Genomic DNA, 22,140 nt, shown 5'->3' on the forward strand with positions numbered 1-22,140 from the left:
CCGAGTAGCTGGGATTATAGGCGCCTGCCACTTGTATTTGTGTGTGTGTGTGTGTTTTTAGTAGAGACGGGGTTTTGCCATGTTGGCCAGGCTGCTCTCGAACTCCTGCTCAAGTGATACACCCACCTCGACCTCCCTAAGTGCTGAGATTATTAGGCATGAGCCACCGTGCCTGGCCCCCTTGTTGAGTTTTCAATCGGTTTGTCATCCTGAACAGGGTTTCTCTACCTTGGCATTATTGACATCTTGGGTCGGATACTCTGTAGGGGAGACTGCACTCTGCATTGCAGGATGTTTAGTTGCATCCCTAGTCACTAAACATTAGCTGCTAGTAGCACTCCCGCTCCCATGATGACAACCAAAAAGATCTCCAGGTATTGCCAAATTTCCCTTGGGAGACAAAAATCACTCCCAGCAGAGAACCACTGTCGCAGAGTGAGGAGTGGGAACGTCACAGGATGGTGGTTAGTGTGCCAGGGTTCGAGGCAGCAAGAGTTGTCTGCTGGGAACTAAGCTCTAAGACAGCTGACAGCGAGGGAGAAAACTCCCAAACTTGAAACCGCCCAGTATGCCAGCACAACAATGGGCCATTTAGTGAGGGCAGAAAAATCATGCATCCTCATGACATCTGAGGACATCACTTTCCATCGTGTTGGTGATAATGCTGAATCAAGGAAAGGATCAATCATGTTGATCATACTCCATTTTCTAAGGAAGGGAGGTATGTGGGCCCTTGTAGCATTAAAGACATGTTTGGAAAACAGGTCAGTGGTTGCTTGGGGAAGGGGGCCGGGAGGGGTGGGAGGAAACTTTTGGGAATGATGGACATGTTCATTATCTTGATTGTGGTGATGGTTTCATGGGTGTGCCCATATGTCAAAACATATCAAGTTGTACACTTTAAATCCATGCAGTTTATAGTGTGTCAGTTATACCTCAGCGAAGCTGTTTTGAAGATGTTTAAAGTTTTAGTGCTTGAAGGGCATTATTTTGAAAATTCACTACTGTGGAGTAGTCCATTTTTTGACTGTGCTGAATAAATAAGGGGTCACTATAGTACTTAAAAAGGAAACAGGAAGAAAAAACAAAAAGAAGAAAAGCGATCATGGGCTGTAAGGTCGTCCTAGGCAGGGAAGGAAAGGAATGGCATGAAGAGTTGGCTCAGTCACCCCTGAGTGTGGCCCAGAGAGCCTGTCCTCCGGCCTACAGCAGGCCTCAGAGAGTCTTTCCGTTGACTGATGCCATCAAACCAACATGTCTGGAACGGTATTATCAGGGACTTGGGAAAATAGGATAACAAATGTGCTGGCTGCCAGGAAAGGAACAGATGATTCTGGAAATTATAGGCTCCTCCACAAACTTTAATCCCTAAAACAAACATTGCTGGGGAAAACTCGGTTAATACCTGGAGGAGGGTAAGTGCTGTCCTTCGGTAGGGTATGGCACACCTGGGAGCAGAGAGCATTTACAGAAGCCAGACGCCGTGTGCCAACCTGTGTGTTACAGGCTCATGCCCAAGGGGCTGCACCTGGCAGGAGGGAGCACTGCGAGCAGCAGTCAGGGGCTGTCTCTGACTGTGCAGATGCTTTTTGGCTGATGGAGACCTCTACGGAGGTTCTCAGGAGCCCCTCAGCGAGGCGGGGGAGCAAGGAGAGGGACTGTGACAGGGATGAGTTATATGTGAAAAGAAAAACTGCTTTCGTGGAGGTTGATTGTGCACGAGGCATTTCATTCATTCATTCCTCAGATACTCAGTGAGTGCCTACTGGGTTCAGGACCTCTTCCAGTGCTTCAGTTATAGCGAGGGAAGCAGGCAGTTCGCAGGTGAATAAGCCAGTTTATGAGAGAAGTTCAGATCATCCTAAGAGCTCTGGAAGAAAATGATAAGGTAATGTGGGAGTGCCTGGGGGAGGGGGAGGGCTGCTATCCCTGGGGTGGTCGGGGAAGACCTCTGGGAGAAGGTGATGTTTGAGCTGAGGCTGAAGAAAGAGGCAAAAGTGTAAAGATCTAGAGGAAGGGTGTACCAGGCAGAGGGAAGGGCAAGGACACGGGCCTGGGGGCATGAGCTTATACACTTTGGGAGCAGACACTTCTTGGAGCATGACGGAGAGATGAGATGAGAGGTAGGTAATGGGCTGGATCACAGCACTTGCCAAGCTGGGTCCAGATGTTGAGTTTAATTATCAGAGCTATGGGCTCTGGATTCTCAAAATTCTTTTGGAAATTTGACTGATTTACCCTTTAATAAAAATTATTTATTTATTTAGAGATGGAGTCTTGCTCTGTTGCCCAGGCTGGAGTGCAGTGGCGCAATCTTGGCTCACTGCAACCTCCAGCTCCCTGATTTAAGCAATTCCCCTGCCTAAGCCTCCTGAGTAGCTGGGATTACAGGTGCACACCACCATGCCCAGCTAATTTTTTTGTATGTTTAGTAGAGACAGGGTTTCACCATGTTGGCCAGACTAGTCTCGAACTCCTGACCTCAGTCAGTCCACCTGCCCTAGCCTCCCAAAGTGCTAGGATTACAGGCATGAGCCACCGCACCTGGCCATTTTATTTTTATAGCTTTAAATTTAATTTAAAAGATGGGCTTTCACTCTGTTGCCCAGACTGGCCTCAAGCAATCCTCCTGCCTCCGCCTCCAGAGGTGCTGGGATTACAGGCGTGAGCCACCGTGCCCGGCAAATTTACCCTTTTTAAAGGCTCTTCTGACTACCATGGGGAGTAGAAATACAGGGAGTTCGTGTGGGAACCCACCACAGCCCGACACAGAAGGCACCATAGGTGACCCTCCCGATGTGAAATGTAGGGGACTAGCTTGGGAGAGTCCAGTGACTTTTTTTTTTTTTTTTTGAAACAGTCTCACTTTGTCACCCAGGCTGGAGTGCAGTTTCATGATCTCAGCTCACTGCAGCCTGTGCCTCAGCCTCCCTGAGTAGCTGGGATTACAGGCTTGCGCCACCACACCCGGCTAATTTTTTGTATTTTTAGTAGAGACAGGATTTCATTTGCTATGTTGGCCAGGCTGGTCTGAAACTCCTGACCTCAAGTGAACCACCTGCCTCGGCCTCCCAAAGTGCTGGGATTATAGGTGTGAGTCACCGCCTTGAGTGACTATAAGCGCCAGCCCTTGAATGACTTACAAACCAGTAAGCAGGTGGTAGGCTCCTGCGCAGGCCTGGGAAGGCTGGACAGGAGGTGAACCACACATCTGACCTGCGAAGTGGGGGCCTCTGCAGGACAAGAGCTGGCAGGGTAGCCAGGCCTGCGATCCCCCAACCCAACTGCTTAGGTGGGTTCAGGTGCTTCTCTCTAAACCATAGCCCTTGGGCATCTTTAGCCAGAGACTTGGCAACAAAAAACTGCTTTGAGTTAGCAGCTGAAACTCAACAGCGCATTTACGGGCTCATGCTCTCAGGCTCTGTGCTCAATGCCTTATAATGATTGCTTCATATATTGCTCACGACAGCCCTTGAGGCAGGTGCTGTTATGATCCCTGTTTCACAGATTGGGAAGCTGAGACCTGGACTCACAGTCACTAAGGAAAATAAAGATCCAGGATTTGAACCTGGGACATAAGAATAGAAAGCCTACACACTTCAACCACTCTGCCTTCTGCCTCTACAAGAGTGCTGAACTGTGGCTAAATCAGACACAGATTCACTCAGCCATCATGATGTGGGTGGCTCAGCTGTGATTCACATTTGACTTTTTCTTGGACAAGAATTGTTCACCCATGTTCTCACAGTAGTACATGCTGATTTTTCTGGTTTCCTTTGTTTTTGTCTGAAACAGTATTGTTCTGTTGCCCAGGCTGGAGTGTAGCAACTCTTCACAGGTACCATCAGATCATACTACAGCCTTGAACTCCTGGGCTCAAGGAATCCTCCCACCTCAGCTTCCCGAGTAGCTGGGACTACAAGCACGTGCCACCATGCCTCCTGAAATGTTTTATTCTTTCGTAAAGACAAGGTCTCACCATGTTGTCTAGGCTGGTCTAGAACTCCTGGTATCAAGTGATCCCTCCCTCCTCAGCCTCCCAAAGTGCTGGGCCTACAGGCATGAGCCACTGCGCCTGCCCTGATTTTTTTTTTTTATAATATTCATGCTACTGAAGTGCTGAACTGCCCTTCCCCTCCACACACTTGTTGGGAGGCTGCAGTGTTGGTGGTCCGCCCAGCCCTCGATTCAGATTCAGCTCTGAAATGCTCTTGAATGTCCCTAGGCAAATTATTCAACCTCCCAGGGCCTCAGTTTCCTCCTCTGTAAAATGGGGTAAAAGCAGTACCCCATCATCAGTGACAGCTGTGAAGTGTGCAGCACTGTGCCAACCAGCACCGAGGGCTGCTGGGGTTGTGTTCTACCCTCCCTCCTCCTGAAGCAGGAATGCTCTTCCAGTTGGCTGGCCCGCAAGGCTTTTCTGACCCTTCTCTGTTGGCTTAGTTTCATGGCTGAGCCTCTGCTCTGACAGCAGCTTGGTGCTGGCAGGTGATTTTTCTCTTGGGAGAGAGCTACTAGTCCCCTTGCATGGCTGTGTACTTTCAGTGCAGCCTTTGGTGTGGCCTGGTTCCTGGGTGGCCCACGAGGTGCCCTTGTACCCATTTTGTAAGATTTCTGCTCCTTTGACCTCTTGCCCTGAGGTCAGAGGTCAGCAAACAATCCTCTGAGGCCAGTACTTCCCAACTTGTTCACATGATGCCACACAGATTACATGGGCAACCCGCTGGGGCCCATGGACCAGGCTGACTGAGGCTGGCAGAGCCTTGCTGGCATTGGTCGCCCTGGACCCTGGCCTGCCTGGGGGAGGAGAGGATCTAGAGCCCATTTCAGGCACACTAGTGGGCAGTGCTCTCTAAGGGACCCTGGTGGCCTGACCACATGGGGGACAGGTGGGAACGCTGCTTCCCTGTGACAGCCACCTCATTGGGCTTGCTAAGTTCTCTCCTCAAGAGATCCTGGCAGGGCCGATCTCCCTGATCTTGTCAGTTTTAGAGAGAAGGAATAATTTCTAAGTAGTGCTCTAGGAAGATTATTTTCCTGAGAAACGACAGGGCTCTGTCTGGTCATGGCAGTCAGTCTCCAAGCCACGTACATTATTTACGGGAAAGAGACTCCTGCAGTGCCCCACCCCTACTCGCGCCCCAATATGCTGATGTCAGTTATTTTTGTGATGTCAGGTATACATTTCTTCTTATAGCCCCTACGCAAACATCAATCCAAGATGAATAGGCAATACATGACTTGAAGGTCAAAACTACATGGAAAAATACACATAAAACAATCTTGCTTCTACCTCCGTTCCTTCTGTGTAGTCCCCTCTCCACACCCAAGTACTAATTTTTATTAGATCGGATTGATCCCTCTGTTGTCTCTTTTTGCCAAAAGAAAAAAATATATAGATGCATACATATACATGCATATAGAGTTACCTATATTTTTATACTCCTTATTTTATTTTATTTTATTTTATTTTTGAGGTGGAATCTCACTCTGTCACCTGGCCTGGAGTGCAGTGACATGATCTCGGCTCACTGCAACCTTCACCTCCTGGGTTCAAGCAATCCTCCTGCCTCAGCCTCCTGAGTAGCTAGGATTACAAATGTGCACCACCAAGCTCAGCTAATTTTTGTGTTTTTAGTAGAGACAGGGTTTCACCATGTTGGCCAGACTGGTGTCGAACTCCTGACCTCAGGCCATCCACCCACTTCAGCCTCCCAAAGTGCTGGGATTACAGGCGTGAGCCACCGTGCCCAGCCTATACTCCCCCATTATTTTATTTATTATTATTATTATTATTATTATTATTATTTGAGACGGAGTCTCGCTCTGTCACCCAGGCTGGACTGCAGTGGCACAATCTTGGCTCACTGTAACCTTTGCCTCCTGGGTTCAAGCAATTCTCTTGCTTCATCCTCCCAAGTAGCCGGGACTACAGGTGCGTGCAACCACGCCCAACTAATTTTTTGTGTTTTCAGTAGAGACAGGGTTTCATGGTGTTAGCCACGATGGTCTTGATCTCCTGACCTCGTGATCCCCCCCACCTTGGCCTCCCAAAGTGCTGGGATTACAGGCATGAGCCACCATGGCCGGCCTATTCTCCCCTTTTTAATCAAAAGGCAGCATATTACAATTTTTTTTCACTTAGCAGTACATGTACATTGGAGAAATGTACCTAGTAAATATAAACAAAACTGCAAACCCAGTAAAATTTAAAGTAACAAGATCTGTTCAATGAGAAGGATAATGTTTGCCTGAAACCACATTGCTACTTTTAGCAATATAGGACTGACCACTCAGGGCGGCTCTGCTTTTGAGCTTGACATGTATATGCATGCTACCATGCACTGGGGAATGACTCAGTTCTCCCCAACTTTACTTGAATTACTGCAATATTTTTGTTTGCACAGTGGGCTGTTACATCATTTGGCCTTCACTTGGCTTCAACACATCATTTATGCATTAAATCCACCTCTATTCTTTTCTTGTTAGCCAGCAGCAATTAAAAAGGACTGCTCGATGCCAACACAATCATGAACACAAATGCAAACTTGGGCAGTGAAATCCTGTGTCAACAATAAATTGTAAGGTGGTCAAGCCAATGGTGATGCTAATGAAAATAATCGTAATGGCCAACTTGCTGTGTGCTGGCACCATGCTGAATGTTTTATATGCAAGGTTTTATTTAATTCTCCCAGCAGCTCTGTAATGAAGTAAGCACTACCTATTTCACAGAAAAGAACATTTAGTCTTAGCGGGATTAAATAACTTGCTCAAGGATCACATGTATAGGAAGTGGTAGAGGCAGCATTTGAACCCATGTCTGTCTGACCCCAGGGACCAGTAAGGGTTTGTGATAGGAACATGGACCTTACTAAGCTTTTTGCCATCAGTTCCTGGCCATAATTGCTCTCCTTGGCCAGGTCTGCTGGGCTGGACAAGGAAGGTATGTGGAGCCTGGGGCAGAGAGTGGAAAGGGAGTGTGGTGGTCACAGTCCCTGTTGAGACCTGGACTCCCAAGGACCCCTCTCCCTGAAGTCCTGGGAGAAATTGCACCAAACCTGGCCTTGTGACCCTGATTCCTCTCACCCAATATCAAAGTGAATAAATACTCACACGCCAAAGATACCATTTGGAAGATAATGATCTATGTCTATGACTGTAACAATGCCACTCTGTCAGGTCTTGATGAAGGACTAAGAGTTCCATATGTTCCTGCGGTGTCCCTGGCTGACCACCCTAGGCTGGAGCTGGGCAGTGTTCAAGATGAAAGCACAGCCGGGCGCGGTGGCTCAAGCCTGTAATCCCAGCACTTTGGGAGGCCGAGACGGGCGGATCACGAGGTCAGGAGTTCGAGACCATCCTGGCTAACACGGTGAAACCCCGTCTCTACTAAAAAATACAAAAAGCTAGCCGGGCGAGGTGGCTGGTGCCTGTAGTCCCAGCTACTCGGGAGGCTGAGGCAGGAGAATGGCGTAAACCCGGGAGGCGGAGCTTACAGTGAGCTGAGATCCGGCCACTGCACTCCAGCCTGAGCAACAGAGCGAGAATCCGTCTCAAAAAAAAAAAAAAAAAAAAAAAAAAAAAAAAAAAGATGAAAGCACAGGGCCAGGCATGGTGGCTTCTGCCTGTAATCCCTGTGCTTTGGGAGGCTGAAGCAGGAGGATCACTTGAGGTCAGGAGTTCAAAACCAGCCCAGGCAACAAAGCATGACAATTCCTCTATAAAAATTTTTTTTTAAATGATGAAAGCACGTGCCGGGCGCAGCGGCTCACACCTGTAATCCCAGCACTTCGGGAGGCTGAAGCAGGTGGATCACTTTAGATCAGGAGTTCGAGACCAGCCTGGCCAACATGGCAAAACCCCATATCTACTAAATACAAAAATTAGCCTGGCGTGGTGGCGTGTGCCTGTGATCCCAGCTACTCAGGAGGCTAAGGCAGGGGAATCACTTGAACCTAGGAGGCAGAGGTTGCAGTGAGCTGAGATTGAGCCACTACACTCTAGTCTGGGCAACAGAGTAAGACTCCATCTCAAAAAAAAAAAAAGAAAGAAAAGAAAAGATGAAAGCGCAGACTTGTGGCCAATATCTCTCTCTGGCCTTTCATCCTCCTCTCGTCCTCCCCTGTCTTACTTCATCTCCCACTTCCTCTCCTGTCACTGCCGTTTGTTCTTTCCCTGTCCTGGGCCTGTCTTTAATCCCTGTTGGAGCTGGAATCTGTGGCTCCAACTTTGTTTAGTAAGAAGGGTGAGATAGGGTGGCCAGGCAGGCCTGGAGTCAGAGGCTCAGCCCAAGCTTAGTTACCAAGTCACGGAGCAGGTCTGAGCTTCCCACACTGCTGGGGCAACAGATGTGTTAAGTGTACCAGTCCCAAAATGATGACGGGAGTGTCCTGTGGGGACCTGGTTGCCACTCTCCGTAACAACAGCTCCAGGGTGGGAGTTTGGCCCTCAAGGATCAGGGCAGCTGAGGCCAACCAGGCTCTTGGGGACTGACTCACACTAAGGCATTTACATAACAAATGCCCAAACCCTCTCCAATGCCCAGGTACTTCCAGGCCTGCCAAAGCCCCTGTCTTGGTAAGGGTCCCCAGAGAAGGTACGCACACACCCAAGCCAGCAGCCAAGGGTGACACCATTGCGTCTCTGCACCCACTTCCTCAGATCCAGGCCCAAGAACACAAACACCCTTCCCCCTCCCCACCAGGACCAGACAGCCCAGCACTTTCTGATAAGCCTCTTGCCCCATATAGTGATTTGGTTTCAGTTTTCCTAGATCAATACAATTGATTGTGAAAACCCAGTTCCCCTGTCCCTTTGGCTGCAGGTGCCGGGAAATGTTAGAACTCCAGCTGTGTGCTCCGGTCATGCAGCTCCCAGGATAGCCTTCACTTGGCTCCCCATGATTGGATTTGAGTATTCGCAATCTTTTTATCTGGGTTTCAGCTTCTACTAGAATTCAACCCTTCCCTATTAAAAAAAAATGTAGTTTCTTACATTATGAAAGACATTTCTGTCTTTCTTTTTTGGAGTTTCACTCTGTTGCCCAGGCTGGAGTGCAGTGGCGCGATTTCAGCTGACTGCAACCTCCACCTCCCAGGTTTAAGCAATCCTCCTGCCTCAACCTCCCGAGTAGCTAGGATTACAGGTGCCTGCCACCAAGCCTGGATAATTTGTTTTTTGTTTTGTTTTGTTTTGTTTTTTTCGAGATGGAGTCTCACTCTGTCATCCAGGCTGGAGCACAGTGGCATGATAGCCCACTGCAGCTCTGTCTCCTGGGTTCAAGCGATTCTTCTGCCTCAGCCTCCCGAATAGCTAGGATTACAGGCAAGTGCCACCACGCCCAGCTAATTTTTGTATTTTTAGTAGAGATGGGGTTTCACCATGTTGGCCAGGCTAGTCTCAAACTCCTGACCTAGTGATCTGCCTGCTTCAGCCTCCCAGAATGCTGGGATTACAAGCATGAACCACTGTGCCCAGGCAAAATCCAGTTCCTTGTGTTATGAAAGACATTTCTATGTAAGCTCCATCGGCCTTCCTTATACATTCACACGGTCCACCACCTGGCACATCCAGCTCAGCCACACTGGCCTTCCTGCTGTTTCCCCCTCCCTCCCACCACACTGCTGCAACAGCACCTTTGCACTGGCCATCCCTCTGCCTGGACCTCTCTTCCATGACACCTGCTTGTCCTAGCTCCCTCATCTCTTTTGGGATGTTTCTCGACTATCACTTTTGCTGACTGCAGGATGCTGAAATGCAAACATAGCACTCCCCAGTCCCCCATCCTTGTGTCATTTCTCTCCATAGCACTTTTTGCCATGGGACATCCTCAGTATTCTCACTTATTTATTGCCTTTCTTCCCCCATGGGAATGTCAGGCCTGTGTGGTGGGCAGGGATTTCTGTGTTTTTCTCACTGCTATATCTCCGATGGCTAGACAGTGCCTGGCACCTAGTAGGTGCTCTATCAACAGTTGTGGAATGAATGATTTCACTTTAGAAAACTTGAATTTACATAACACAAAGAAGAAACACACAATATCTATAACCTCCATCCTTTCCAACTGAGCTCCCCGTCTCTCTGGAGACATTCAAGTGGAAGCTGGCCAGCCATTTGGTGAGGGGCTGTGGAAAGGATATGTGCACTGGGCAGAGGTGGGATTATGGGACCTCTAATTTTCCTGCTTTCAGGAAAACTCTGGGCTCCTGAGAAATACTTTTTGTCTTTCCCTGCACTCATTGTCTGGGAATTTTGGAACCACTGACTGACTCTTCGAGCACCAGGCTTTTCCTTTGGTCCTCAGCACTGGGTGGGGAGCCCTACATCCCAGAAGGCTTGGGAAATAGCATGGAGCAGAATCACCTATCACAGCCAAATAAGACTCTCCAGGAGGAAATACAGCAGAGACCTGCTTAGGGCTTAGCAAACAGTGACAAAGGGGAGGTGAAGCCAGTCGGGACACACACCAGCCCAGGATGATGTGAGGAATGTCAGGCAATCCCTATATCCTCAGATGTGTCCCCATCCACCTGGCACATGTCTGGAACTTCACCATTACAGAGACTTCAGTGTCTGCTTTTTTTTTTTTTTTTTTTTTTAATTTTTAATTAATTAATTATTTATTTTAAAAAATAGAGATGGGGTCTTGATAAGTTGCTCAGGCTGGTCTCAAATTCCTGGGCTCAAGCAATTTGCCTACCTCAGCCTCCCAAAGTGCTGGGATTACAGGCGTGAACCACCACACCCAACCCAGTGTCTGCTTTTAAGATGCACTGTTTGGAAAGTCGGTTGATTCAACATTGGCAGCCCCATAAACCAGGTCTGAATTTGCATGTCACCCCTGACTGGGTCAGGAGTGGGTGTGAGTTTTGGTAATGGGGGCATTTAGAAGCAGGGGCACTGCCAGGAAAGGAGGCAGCCTGAGACCGCTGTTCTATGTGATAGGAGCCCTCAGGATCAAAGGCCTCAAGACAACAGATGTGACCTCACAGATAAACCCCAGAACAGACACTGGGGCCAGGTATCTGGGACAGGAAGTGACTATGAGAAGCAGAACCAATGTAAAACCCCTCAACAGCCACAGCATTTCCAAGGGCTCAGTCTTCATAGAAATGGGTTATTAGGACATATCACCTATGTCCTATGAAGGGGAACTCCCTCAGGGTCCATGTGGACAGGACATTTGGGGGTTCACATTTATGGCAAACACACAGCACAGAAGCCACCACTGCTGCCTCCTAGCCCATGGCAGACACTAACGTTGCCAATCTACTCACCATACATCTGCGGAGCCCTTCTCCCCACAGTGACCCAAACAGTCACTGCCAATCTATCAGAATTAGCACAAGGCCGGGTGCCATGGCTCATGCCTGTAATCCCAGCACTTTGGGAGGCTGAGGTAGGCAGATCACTTGAGGTCAGGAGTTCGAGACCACCAACATGGTGAAACCTCATCTCTACTGAAAGTACAAAAAATAGTTGGGCGTGGTGGCACAGGCATGTGATCCCAGCTACTTGGGAGGCTGAGGCAGGAGAATCCCTTGAACCCAGGAGTCAGAGGTTGCAGTGAGCTGAGATGGCACCACTGCACTCCCCTCCCACCTGGGCAACAGAGTGAGACTCCATCCCAAAAAAAAAAAAAAAAAAAAGAGAATTAGCACAAGAGGTGAAATGGTGTGGTGTCATGCACCTGTAGTCCCAGCTACTCAGGAGGCTGAGGCGGGAGGATGGCTTGAGCCCAGGAGTCAGGGGTTCTGGGCTATAATGCACTGTGCTGGTCCACACTAACTTCAGCATCAATATGGTGACCTCCCAGGAATGGGGACCACCAGGTTTTCTAAGGGGGGGTAAACTGGCTCAGGTAGGAAACAGAGTAGGTCACAACTCTTCTACTGATCAGTAGTGGGATGGTGCTGTGAATAGCCACTGTACTCCAGGCTGTGCAACATAGCCAGATCCTCTTTTTTTTTTTTTTTTTGAGACAGAGTCTCGCTTTGTCACCTAGGCTGGAGTACAGTGGCATGATCTCGGCTCACTGCAACCTCCGCCTCCCGGGTTCTAGCGATTCTCCTGTCTCAATCTCTCAAGTAGCTGGGACTACAGGCGCCTGCCACCACACCTGGCTAATTTTGTGTCTATTAAGACACAGTTTCACCATGTTGGTCAGGCTGGTCTGAAAACTCCTGACCTCAGGTAACCCACCCACTTTGGCCTCCCCAAGTGCTGGAATTACAGGCATGAGCCACCGGGCCTGGCCGCCAGATCTTATCTCTTAAAAAGAAAAAGAAAAGAAAGAAATGTGTTTTTACTGTCCCTCCCCTTCAGGAATCACAGGGTTAGGATTCCACAGAAGAGAAGAGCAACTTGGACTCAGGGAGGGAGTGAGACCGGGTCCAGGTCACACAGGGCATCGGCGGGGAAGGCAGGTCTGGAGCTCTGAACTTCCCACGGGCCCAGGTGCTGTCGCCTGTGACTGGACAGTTGGGCCAGGAGTCAGAGCACATGTGTCCATTCCCATGCCCACACGCCCAGTGGAATAAGCCATTCCAGCCCCACATGTCAGCACACAGAGTGTGAAGACCCAGGGCGCTTGGGGTGACCTTCTACAGTTTGGACTTTCTGGACTCCAGGAGTTACCTGGGTGCATTGGGAAGATGTTGGGGAGGCCTAGAGCCCAGGATCTGGCAGCTGACCCGACATGTCCATATGAGCCTTTGCCCCTAGCCTGTGCCCTCAGAGGGCAAACTCCCCAGTGCCCTCTAAAAGAGGCAGCCGGGCCTGGCCCAGCAGGACAAACCTGGCCTTTGGCTGGTCCCCAGTCTGGACAGGTCATCTCCACTCTCTTGGCTTCAGATGTTTGATGCATCCATGAGGAAGGAGGCCCGTGGCTTAACTTTGCAGGGCCTCCATTTCTTCATCCATTAAATGGGGATACTGATACCTCCCCTGCTGAGGTATCGCAGGAATGGGATGAACTAATTCATAAAATGTTTGGCATGGCATCCTGCACACAGCAGGTACTCAGGGAAGACAACTGGGATTCTGACTTGGCCTAGGGACTTTCCCAGCTCTAAGAGCTCAGCCTGTGACCCACACCTTCCCATGGTAACCGTCCGCCCCATACCAGCTCTGTCGTCACTGGAACTGAAATATCTTGGCTGAGCTTGGAAGGTAAGAGACTTGATTCTGCTGATTTTGGAGAAAGACAAGGAAGATAAGAGTGCTCTCTTTTTCCAAGAAGCAGCTCAGAAATTTCCAAGCAGTTGCCCACAGTGCCTATGTTCTCTGTGGTCTCTCTCTCTCTCTCTCTCTCTCTCTCTCTCTCTCTCTCTCTCTCTCTCTCTCTCTCTCTCTCTCTCTCTCTCCTCTCAAGTGACAGAGGCTCCTCCCCTTCATGGAGGGGATTCACAGTGTGGTTGGGGACCCAGGGTGGGTAGCTCAGTGAATCTCCTGCTTGGAAATGTGTACCCGTGCCCAATTCTGGCTTCCCAAGGGTCATTCCATGAGTCCTCAGCCCCGATGTGTGCCCCCCACTCCCCACGGACAGAGGAGCACTGGATGGGAGGAGGAAGAGTTGAGTTTGCTTGGTCTACAGTGGTTTTGGTTTTTGTTTGTTTTTTTGAGACGCAATCTTGCTCTGTCGCCCAGGCTGGAGTGCAGTGGCACGATCTCAGCTCACTGCACCTCCCAGGTTCAAGCAATTCTCCTGCCTCAGCCTCCCGAGTAGCTGGGATTACAGGCGTGTGCCTCCACATCCGGCTAATTTTTGTATTTTTAGTAGAGACAGGGTTTCACCATGTTGGCCGGGCTGGTCTTGAACTCCTGACCTCAGGTGATCTGCCCACCTTGGCCTGCCAAAGTGCTGGGATTACAGGCGTGAGCCACCGCGCCCAGCCTGTTTTTGTTTTTGTTTTTTTTTCTTTTTTTGAGGCAGAGTCTTGCTCTGTCGCCCAGGCTGGAGTGTGATGGCGTGATCATGGTCCACTGTAGCCTTGACCTCTCTGGGCTCAGGTGACCCTCCCACCTCAGCCTCCAAGCTCTAGCAGGGAATACAGGGGCATGGAGCCATGCCTGGCTAATTTTCTTATTTTTGGTAGAGACATGGTTTTGCCATGTTGCCCAGGCTGGTCTTGAATTTCTGGGCTCAAGTGATCTGCCCACCTCAGCCTCCCAAAGTGCTGGGATTACCAGTTTGAGCCACCACACTTGGCTGGTCTACAGTGTTTTAAAACAAAAAACAGCCCATCATTGAGAATTAAAAGAAAAAAAGCAGCTGGCTATAAAATAATATGTATAAATAAAGTTTATATACATTACTGAAAACAGACTGGAGGGAAATACACCAGCCAACTAGAGTGATTGTTCCTGGGGTGACAGACTTGAGGCTGGAGTCTTATTTTCCTTTTTTTTTTTTTTTTTTTTTGGAGACAGAGTCTTGCACTGTTGCCAGGCTGGAGTGCAGTGGTGCAGTCTTGGCTCACTGCAACCTCTGCCTCCTAGATTCAAGCAATTCTTCTGCATCAGCCTCCCAAGTAGCTGGAACTACAGGCGCATGCCACCACGCCTAGCTAATTTTTGTATTTTTAGTAGAGATGGGGTTTCACCATGTTGGACAGGATGATCTCGATCTCTTGACCTCATGATCTGCCCGCGTCAGCCTCCCAAAATGCTGGGAATACAAGCGTGAGCCACCATGCCCGGTCACCTTTCACACTTTTTGATAGTGAATACAACTTGCTTTTACCATCAGATACAACAATAGCAAACATCATTTTTATCCAGGGGAAATGAAACCTGTGGTTTGGGCTCCAGCGGTGAGCGGGGCCGACTTTTCTCACTTCCCCTGCCATGGGTGGTGACCCACAGACTGGGGTGGGGCCAGGTCCACCTCTCCTGTTCCCCAGTCTTGAAGGTGGCAAAGGCCCTTTGAGCCACCTTGCTGGCCCACTAAGGAGCTGTGGCGAGGAACACGCCCCATCAGGGCTGACTCCTTGCTGGGAACTGGGTGAGGCAGATGGACGTGGTGCTGAGCGACAGTGAGGTTCCCCCCACATCCTTTTGCCTGCCCTGCTGCGTCTGCTGCTGAGTCAGGATCCATCTGGGGAGCCACCGTGGGATGTACTATGATGCGCTGGGCTGCCTCCGAGGGCCAGGCAGGCTTTGAAGAGAGGCAGGAAGCTCAGAGGAAAATCAAAGGCATTCTGTTTCTATCTGCATCCACTGCTCGGTCCCAGGGGTCATTCTTTGCCAGTCTCAGACCTTGCCACAGTGCTGTGGCCAAAGCACCCCTTAGGCACTCCTCAGAGACTCCAACATGTGCTTATGCCAGGCGCTGGCCTGGGCATATCCCCATGCTCCCTGGCACAGCCCTACAAGATGGACGTGGCAGGAGTAAGGACTGGTGCCTGACCTGCATCTATCTCAGCCCTTCCCTACTTACTGCCTCCACTTATGGAGGCTGGAGTTTTTCAGTGGGGTATGGACATTTTGGCATTTGGATGGGACATTTTTTTTTTTCTAGGGCTGGACAATTCTTCATGTAAGACAGTTCCATTTGTTGCAGCTAAATCATTGTGACAACCCAAAATGACTCCACGCATTTCCAAACATCCCTTAGAGTTCGCCCCAGGTTGAGACCCACTGAGCAAATCTTGGATCTGTGCAGCCGGCAGGCTGGTTGCAAGGCTTCCCTTTGGCCGTGACATTGAGAGGAAGTCTTCAGGTAAACAGGTTTTTCTAAGAAAAAAGACAAAGATGATGAATCCTCTCTCTGACCTCCTGAACCAAAACCAGCAACCACACATGGCTGAGCTTTTTGAGATGAATGAACAAAGCTGCTGTTTGCAGGAGGCTGGAGCTTTGCAGCTACCTGCAGCCAAATGCATTCCTAACTGCTATAGGTGAGGAAACAGGCACAGAGAGATCAAGTCACTTGCCCAAGGTTGCTTCGCTGGAAAGGAGGGAAGCCTGGATTCACACCCGGACATTCTATGATGCTGCCCTGACTCATTCCTCTCTTTCCCTCTCTCTCTCTCTCTCTTTCTTTCTCTCTCTCTCTCTTTCTTTCTTTCTTTCAGACAGACTCTCACTCTGTCACTCAGCTCTGTAATCCCAGCACTTTGGAAGTCCTAGTTGGGCAGATCACCTGAGGTCAGGAGTTTGACACCAGCCTGGCCAACGTGGTGAAATCCCATCTCTACCAAAAATACAAAAATTAGCTGGGCGTGGTGGTGCACGCCTGTAATCCCAGCTACTTGGGAGGCTGAGGTAGGAGAATCGCTTGAACTCCCAGAGGCAGAGGTTGCAGTGAGCCGAGATCACAGTACTGCACTCCAGCCTGGGCAACAGAGCAAGAGTCTGTCTTAAAAAAATAACTAAAAATAAAAATGGCCACAGAAATATTTCCAGTCCCATGTGTTCTTCCAGAACTTTACCACTCTCCCATAGGGGAAAGAGTCTTTTTTCCCTCTCCCTTGGGCAGGCTTTTGTGGCTGCCTTGATGAGTAAAATATGGCCAGAAGTGATGCTGTTTGGCCTCCAAGTCATCAAAGGTGGTGACGTCTTTCTCTGTCTCTCAGGATGTTTGACCTCTGAAGTCATCTGCCATGTTGTGAGGAAGTCTAGGCCACATAACAGGAGCCATGTGCAAAAGTTCCAGCCAATGCCCAGCTGAGACGTCGGCTGCTCAATCACCAGCATCGGTAGCCAGTGAAGTGAGCAAGCAAACTTCACGATTCCAGCTCCAGCCTTCCAGCTGAAGCCCCACTGGGCTCTGTCCAAATTCTTGGCTCACAGAATCTGTGAGCCTCATAAACAGCTCTTTTACTCCTTTGAATAGGAGGCTACTAAGAGTTTGGACTTTGAGTCAGGAGCTGTGGGATGTTTTCAAGCAGTGTGACTGCGGCGCTGGCCTCTCTGAGCTCCTGAGCAGAGTGGAGACCCAGAAGATAGGGAGGCCAGTGAGGAGGCCACACTACACCAGTCCAGGCCCCAGTAAGGAGGGGCCTTAGGGCAGAGAGGAAAGGAAGGTGGGGGGTGGGAGGCACAAGAGAAAGCACAGAGGCCAGGCAAGGTGGCTCATACCTATAATCCCAGCACTTTGGGAGGCCAAGGTGGATGGATCACTTGAGGTCAGCAGTGTGAGACCACCCTGGACAACACAGTGAAACTCTGTCTCTACTAAAAATAGAAAAATTGGCCAGGCATGGTGGCTCACACTTGTAATCCCAGCACTTTGGGAGGCCAAGGTGGGCGTATCATCTGAGGTCAGGAGTTTGAGACCAGCCTGGCCAACATGGTGAAACCCCATCTCTACTAAAAATACAAAAATTAAGGCTGGGTGCGGTGGCTCATGCCTGTAATCCCAGCACTTTGGGAGGCCACGGCAGGCAGATCATGAGGTCAGGAGATTGAGACCATCGTGGCTAACATAGTGAAACCCCATCTCTACTAAAAATACAAAAAAGTTAGCCGGCCGTGGTGGTGGGCCCCTGTAGTCCCAGATACTGGGGAGGCTGAGGCAGGAGAATGGCGTGACCCCCTGGGGGGCGGAGCTTGCAGTGAGCTGAGATTGCACCACTGCCTGGGTGACAGAGTGAGAGTCTGTCTCAAAAACAAAAAACAAAACAAAAATTAGCCAGGCAGCTGTAATCCCAGCTACTTGTCCTGTAATCCTAGCTGTTTGGAAGGCTGAGGCAGAAGAACGCTTGAACCTGCAAGGCTTGCAGTGAGGTTGCAGTGAGCTGAGATTGCACCACTGCATCACTGCATTCCAGCCTGGGCAACAGAGTGAGACTCTGTCTCAAAAAAAAAAAAAAAAAGCGGTGGCTCACACCTGTAATCCCAGCATATTGGGAGGTGAAGGCAGGTGAATCATCTGAGGTCAGGAGTTCGAGACCAGCCTGACCAACATGGAGAAACCCCGTCTCTACTAAAATACAAAAATTAGCCAGGCGTGGTGGCACATGCCTGTAGTCCCAGCTACTCGGGAGGCTGAGGCAGGAGAATCACTTGAACTGGGGAGGCAGAGGTTGCAGTGAGCCGAGATCATACCACTGCACTCCAGCCTAGGCAACAAGGGTAAAACTCCATCTCAAAAAAAAAAAAAAAGAAAGAAAAGAAAGAAAAGAGAAAGAGCACAGAATGGCCCAACTATCCAGTTATCATCTCACCTTGGTTACCAACTTGGCAAGTCCTTTTCCTTTTTAAAGCTTAACTTTTTTACCTTTATTTATTTATTTATTTATTTATTTTTATTTATTTTTTTTTGAGACGGAGTCTCGCTCTGTCGCCCAGGCTGGAGTGCAGTGGCCGGATCTCAGCTCACTGCAAGCTCTGCCTCCTGGGTTTATGCCATTCTCCTGCCTCAGCCTCCTGAGTAGCTGGGACTACAGGCGCCCGCCACCTCGCCCGGCTAGTTTTTTGTATTTTTTAGTAGAGACAGGGTTTCACCATGTTAGCCAGGATGGTCTCGATCTCCTGACCTCGTGATCCGCCCGTCTCGGCCTCCCAAAGTGCTGGGATTACAGGCTTGAGCCACCGCACCCGGCCTTTTTTACCTTTAAATAAGACTTTTTTTTTTTTTCTTTCTGCATCAGTTCTCCCTAGTGCTCAAGGCCCAGCCTGTGTCTCACTTCCCAAAGGTCAGCCCTTTTGGAAGAAGGAGTTCCTTCTCCTCTCAAAGACTATGGTCTTGCTCCCAGCTCTCTAACAGAGCCTCTGCAAACTTTTCCTGCTCGGTATAGCTTTTTTTTTTTTTTTTTTTTTTTTTTTTTTTTTTTTTTTTTTTTTGAGACGGAGACTCACTCTGTTACCCAGGCTGGAGTGCAATGGCAGGATCCCAGCTCACTGCAACCTCTGCCTCCCGGGTTCAAATGATTCTCCTGCCTCAGCCTCCCGAGTGGCTGGGATTACAGGTGCACGCCGCCATGCTTGGGTAATTTTTTTTTTCTTTTTTCTTTTTTTTTTTTTTTGAGATGAAGTCTCGCTCTGTCGCCCAGGCTGGAGTGCCCGGCTAATTTTTGTACTTTTAGTAGAGATAGGTTTTCACCATGTTGGTCAGGCTGGTCTCGAACTCCTGACCTCAGGTGATCCTCCCACCTTGGCCTCCCAAAGTGTTGGGATTACAGAGATGAGCCACCACTTGGCTCCCTCTATGTTGTTTTAAGCCACTAAGTTTATGGTGGATGCAGGTGGAAACAGAATGCCTCTGATTTTCCTCTGAGCTTCTTGCCTCTCTTCAAAGCCTGCCTGGCCCTCGGTGGCTGCCCAGTGCATCATAGTACATCCCACAGTGGCTCCCCAGATGGATCCTGACTCAGCATCAGACACAGCAGGGCAGGTGAAAGGATGTGGGGGAAACCTCACTGTTGCTCTTCACCACGTCCATCCGCCTGCCCCAGTTCTCAGCAAGGAGTCAGCCGTGATGGGTGTCTTCCTTAGCCACAACTCCTCAGTGGGCCAGCAAGGTGGCTTGAAGGGCCTCTGCCACCTTCAAGACTGGGGAACAGGGGAGGTGAACCTGGCCCCACCCCAGCCCTGCTTGGTGTATCTTACTGATAATTTACTTTTATGTTGTTTCTTTTATTTGTCAGGCCATTTTCCATTGTATGAGTGTATCATACCTTGTGTATCTCCTTGATGACGTTTCCAATTCCTTCCTCCTGGGTTACTCATAGAGCTTCTGTAGAGTCTCTGCCTGGAAGAGGAATGCTCACAGATGTGCTCACCTTCACCCTGACCTTGACCTGACCTTCGAGCTGCCATTTTGTATCCCTTCCAAGTGACTTTACCAATCTTCTCCAGAGCTGGTGGGTTTTTGTTTGTTTCTTTGTTTGGGATGAAGTCTCACTCTTTTGCCTAGCCTGAAGTGCAATAATGCGATTTCAGCTCACTGCAACCTCTGCCTCTCTGGTTCAAGCGATTCTCCTGCCTCAGCCTCCCGAGTAGCTGGGACTACAGGCACGTGCCACCACGCCCGGCTAGTTTTTTGTATTTTTAATAGAGACAGGGTTTCACCGTGTTAGCCAGGATGGTCTCAATCTCCTGACCTCGTGATCCGCCCACCTCGGCTTCCCAAAGTGCTGGGATTACAGGCATGAGCCACTGCGCCCAGTCCAGAGCTGGTGTTTTTAAGGAGTCTCATTTGGGTCTACATTTAAAAATATTAGCTTTGGCCGGGCGCGGTGGCTCCAGCCTGTAATCCCAGCACTTTGGGAGGCCGAGACGGGCGGATCACAAGGTCAGGAGATCGAGACCATCCTAGCTAACATGGTGAAACCCCGTCTCTACTAAAAAATACAAAAAACTAGCTGGGCGAGGTGGCGGGCGCCTGTAGTCCAGCTACTCGGGAGGCTGAGGCAGGAGAATGGCGTAAACCCGGGAGGCGGAGCTTGCAGTGAGCTGAGATCCGGCCACTGCACTCCAGCCTGGGAGACAGAGCGAGACTCCGTCTCAAAAATAAATAAATAAATAAAATAAAAATAAAAACTAAAAAATAAAAATGTCAGCTTTATTTTTTCTTCCATTTTAAATTGTCTGATGGGTGAGACATAATATTTCCTTGTTGTTTTAGTTTACCTTTCTCAGCTGGGCACAGCGGCTCATACCTGTAATCCCAGCACTTTGGGAGACTGAGGTGTATGGATCACTTGAGGTCAGGAGTTTGAGACCAGCCTGGCCAACATGGCAAAACCTCATCTCTACTAAAAATACAAAAATTAGTCAGGTGTGTTGGTGCACACCTCTAATCCCAGCTACTCGGGAGGCTGAGGCAAGAGAATTGCTTGAACCCAGGAGGTGGAGGTTGCAGTGAGCTGAAATTGCACTACTTCACTCCAGCCTGGGCAACGGGGAGAGACCGTCTTAAAAAAAATTTACACTTCTCTGATACCATTGAGACAGAGCCTTTTTTTGTTTTGGTTTTTGTTTTTGAGACAGGGTCTCACTCTGTTGCCCAGGCTGGAATGCAGTGGCATGATCATAGGTCACTGCAGCCTCCATCTGCTGGATTCAAGCCATCCTCCTGCTTTAGCCTCCAGAGTAGCTGGGACTACAGGCACGCACCATCATGCCCGGCTAATTATTTGTTTTCTGTAGAGATGAGGTCTCACTTTGCTGCCCAGGCTGTTCTCCAACTCCTGGACTCAAGTGATCCTGCCACCTTGGCCTCCCAAATTGCTGGGATTATTGACATGAACCACCATGCCCAGCCCAGAGTCTCTTTTTCATATGATTATTGGCCATGTAGGCTTTTTTTTCTTGTAAGGTGTTTGTTCATAACCTGTGCCGAGTTTTCTGTTGGGTTGGTTGTCTCTCTTCTTGATTTGCAGAAATCCTTTACATATTCTGGATACGAATCTGCTGATTATATTGCAGCTATTTCCTCCATATTGTGCATATCTTTTATTTATTTATTTATTTTTGAGACAGGGTTTTGCTCTGTCACTCTGGCTGGAGTGCAGTGGCCCAGTCTCAGCTCACTGCAGCCTCTGCCTCCCAGGTTCCAGTGATTCTCCCACCTCAGCCTCCCAACTAACTGGAACTACAGGCATGCACCACCATACCTGGCTATTTTTTGTATTTTTTGTGGAGACAGAGTTTTTCCGTGTTGCCCAGGCTGGTCTCAAACTCCTGAGTTCAAGCAATCTGCCTGCCTCAGCCTCCCAAAATGCTGGGATTACAGGTACGAGTCACGGTGCTCAGCTGTGCATATCTTTTAATCTTGTGGCATTTTTTTGTTGAACTTAAGATGTAAATGTCAATATCATCAGACTCATCAATTTTTTTTCATTGTAGCTGATACCTTTTGTGCCTAAGATATTCTTTCCTGTCAAAAGGCACAAGGAGCTGGGTGCAGTGGCTCGCACCTGTAATCCCAGCACTTTGGGAGGCTAAAGCAGGTGGATTACTTAATGTCAGGAGTTCGAGACTAGCCTGGCCAACATGGTGAAACCCTGTCTCTACTAAAAATACAAAAATTTTCTGGGCGTGGTAGCACACACCTGTAATCACAGCTACTTGGGAGGCTGAGACAGGAGAATCACTTGAATCCAGGAGGTAGAGGTTGCAGTGAGCTGAGATCACGCCATTGCATTGCACTCCAGCCTGGGCAACAGAGTGAGACTCCATCTCAGAAAAAAG

The sequence above is a fragment of the Rhinopithecus roxellana genome, chromosome 5 (assembly GCF_007565055.1).
Source record: "Rhinopithecus roxellana isolate Shanxi Qingling chromosome 5, ASM756505v1, whole genome shotgun sequence".
NCBI lineage: Eukaryota > Metazoa > Chordata > Mammalia > Primates > Cercopithecidae > Rhinopithecus > Rhinopithecus roxellana.